This window comes from Athene cunicularia (genome assembly GCF_003259725.1).
Source record: "Athene cunicularia isolate RWA chromosome 19 unlocalized genomic scaffold, athCun1 chr19_part1, whole genome shotgun sequence".
Classification (NCBI taxonomy): Eukaryota; Metazoa; Chordata; class Aves; order Strigiformes; family Strigidae; genus Athene; species Athene cunicularia.
In genome coordinates, this window is record NW_020799124.1 from 7428161 (window position 1) to 7431457 (window position 3297).

Consider the following 3297-nt stretch of genomic DNA (forward strand, 5'->3'; position numbering starts at 1 on the left):
AGCTGCAGCCGCGGGGCCGCTGCCCCCCAGAGCTGCGTTTGCTGGAGCTCTGATCCCCCCCGTCCCCCCAGGCACGTTCTCCCGGCTGCAGCGAGTGCAGTCCGTCCCCCGCGGGACCCGTTAGCGAGGCAGCTCCGGCGTCTGCCGCACTCTGGGCTTAGCAGAGACCCGAGGAGGGTGAAAATTCAGTGCATTTCGCTCTGGCACCCTCAGACCTGCCAAATCCCTTCCCCGTGACGGTGTAAGCGATACGGGACTTCCTAGTGCCTCCCCGGCAGGCTGCCTGCACCATCTGTTCGTGTCACTTTGCTAATTAACCGGCGCTGCCTGTGCTGCCCGCAGGCTTTGTCCGTTGACAGTGATGAACAGCAGCGCGATTCTCCACGGCGCGGCCTTGCCGGGTGCTGGAGATGCAGGGAGGGAATGCTGCACTGTCTACATTCTCTCCTAGTCTTTGCAGGAACAGCCCTGGACGAGCTGAGGGCCCGTACGCCCAGCTCCATGCTTGTCTGACAGGGACGGAGAAAGCTGTGAGTGGGGAAAAGGAGCCGGAGCTGGCTGTGATACAGGCTTCCTCTGCAAGCCAAATTTCTTGTCAAGCTGCTGTGGCCCTACAGAAATGGCATGGCATGTGCTCGGGCTGTGCGTGCGTCAGAGAATTAGCTAGTAAAGGTCAGCTGCGATGGAAGAGGGACATAAGCCTTTGTGCAGTTTATGGAGATAAGCTGGAGCGGTGAAGTTGGGCTCTGGGTTTCAGACAGCTTCGTGCTGTGCATGTGGAGTGGGTGACAGAAAGGGGAACAGACAGAAAGGGGAACAGAGAGGTTGGGAATGGCTCCTTTTGAGATTTGTGGGTCATTTGAATGACTATCAAGCCCCCATGCTCTTCCCTTTTCCATGAAGAAAATCAGAGCTGATCCTCAGGTTCAGCCCTATGTTTACAAAAGACTTTTCAACCTCTACTGAGGTTGCTATGGAAATTACACTAGTTTATGCTTCGTGTTTGTCTTACCAACCTGATTTGTAAAAGAATGGTGTGAATTTAGTGTTGGCTGAGTTCCCAGCTGGCTGCGCTGGCCCTGGAAGGCATCCTCGCAGTCGTAGCCCTGGCTGGAGCAATGCAAACAGTTTTCCCCATGCTGTCTGCCAGCTCACGAGCGCCTGTGCCCACGGCTCTCCAAGCCTTGGGTCCTCCTCAGCTCTCTCAGTCACTGCAGAATGGGTTTTAGAAGCAAAGTTGCTGCAAACAGATTAAGTTTCTTCTCCCCTCTGCTCTGCTGAGTCTTGAGCACAACACAGGCCAGTTTAGCTCCCTAGCCTGTAAGGTGTTGCCCTTTTTCTTCCTCCTTGCTGTCATGGCCACCTCTCTAAAACACTGCTTCCAAAATTGGGGGTATGAGTGATGAGCTGTCAGGCCTCAGCCCTCTCATGCCAGTCCCCATGGGAGGAAAGCAGAATGGCAGCCAAGCCACAGACATTGTGACAGCCCGAGGGCTGTGGGGAGCAGCTGGGCAGCTTGATTCTCTTTCCCGAAGTGTGGCCTGTGTCAGTGACAACTCACAGCCCTGGGAAACAACAGGCAGTTGCCTGTCATCCAACAGAGCCCACGCAAACAGCACAGGGAAAGAGACATGGGAACATCTCCCTCTCAAACTACATGTCTAGGGAATTGGTGTAGACTCTTGATGTATTATGCACGTATTACTTTTAAAATATATTTATCTGGGGAGAGGGTCCAAGACTATTCCTTGGGTCATACAAAAATAGAAAGTATTACATCATGCCATTAAAAAATACAAAGCCCACGAAACAGATTGCTGGGCTGGGATCTGGGCAGAACTGGGCTTACTGGGAACAGGGGATTCGCATTAGAACAGGGAAGTGTTTTCATAGTTCAGTGCAAACCAAACAACAAAATTTTGCTCCCTGATCCGTATCAAAGAAGCTCATTTGTGTTTAGAGCAAAGGCACCCTGAGGGTTCCTACCAAAGGGATCCTTCTGGAAGCACTGTAAGCCTTTGCTGAGAAAGACCCTGTGTGGCAGGCGGGAGCAGCCGTGGACAGCTCAAACACCCGTGTGGAACGTAGGAGACTGTGCTGCTGAAATCCCATCACGTTTTTGCCCTCTTTATAGTATCTGCCAGGCTGCTGCTCTGTGCCAGCATCCCCACAGACCACTGCTGCCCCATCCCCGGGCAGAGGGTATCACTGGCAGGGAAATCCAGCCTTGCTCACATGCCGAGGCTGCTTCCTCTTAGCTCACCACTAGATCTCAGTGTTTGATGTACAAGGCTGTTGCATCCCGCCCCTGCCCTCTGAGGAACCCTGTGAAAAGAATGGAAAGCATATTTTCCAGCAAAACTGATGCTGTAATTAGTCAATTTGCTAATAAGCTGAGGTGTGAACAGCTTATGGCGAGGCAGGAGGAGCAGCTGTCCCACAGGCACAGCCCTCAGTGCCTGCCTTTGGGGCAGCGAAGGAGGAGCCCGTGCGGAGGGGCTGTCGCCTCCCCAGCTGCCCAGCTCCTGATGGAAGCGCTCTCCAGGACCAGTGAACAGGCTCTGGAGACTTTTGGGGAGGGAATGTTGTTGTGAATGGATCATGGCACAACTGTGGCCTGATTACAGAGCTGAGCTGCTCCCTCCACCCCCCCAAAAGCCATGTGTTAGCTGCGTCTGGAAGCCGTGTCTGTCACGCTGCTTAGCTGTGACAGCGCAGTCTGGGACAACGTACCAGTTTTCCCGGGGGATCCTCAGCAGAAGAGAGCACACTAGAAAGACATACAATGGCAGAGCGTGAGGCACTGCCTCCCAGGCGAGACGACGGCATGGGAGGTGGGAATGACACGCTACAGAGAACTTGGCTGCTAGGAGATGGTAGCACAGGCCTTTGGCAAGGGAGGTCCATCTTCACGCCCCAGGGCTGCTAACTCACTATTCCTTGCACTGCTTCAGGGGTGGAGGCATTCTGACTTGCATCAGTGACAAACCAGACAAAGAAAATAACAGACTGGGAGGAGAGGAAACCCTGCCCTGTGCAGCCTGGTTCTGTCCTCCACCTCCCTCTGCTCCATAGTGAGAAATAAACCCCTCAGTGCACTCCACTGGGCAGAGGCAGTCTGAGCCCAGCCCCAACTGCCTCAAGATAGCAACAAGGTCTACACACATGCAGCAGGAGAGCATCCTCCCTCTATTTTTTCTTTTTTTAATGTAGCAAATCTAACAAAGCCCCAAGCTCATGCGCTGTCCTTTTTGCAAGTGATTTTATTTTAAAACTGGAACACGAGTTCTCCATTTG

At 53.4% G+C, this 3297-nt stretch overlaps 1 protein-coding gene across 1 annotated transcript in view; it reads right to left on the minus strand.

The window, feature by feature from the left end:
* Window positions 1-3297, minus strand: part of ORAI2 (ORAI calcium release-activated calcium modulator 2) — a 28277-nt gene that overhangs the window by 22206 nt on the left and 2774 nt on the right. The window contains exon 2 of the mRNA XM_026861417.1: window positions 3240-3244. The gene's annotated coding sequence lies outside the window, so the exon portion shown is untranslated. The remainder of the gene's footprint in view (window positions 1-3239; window positions 3245-3297) is intronic.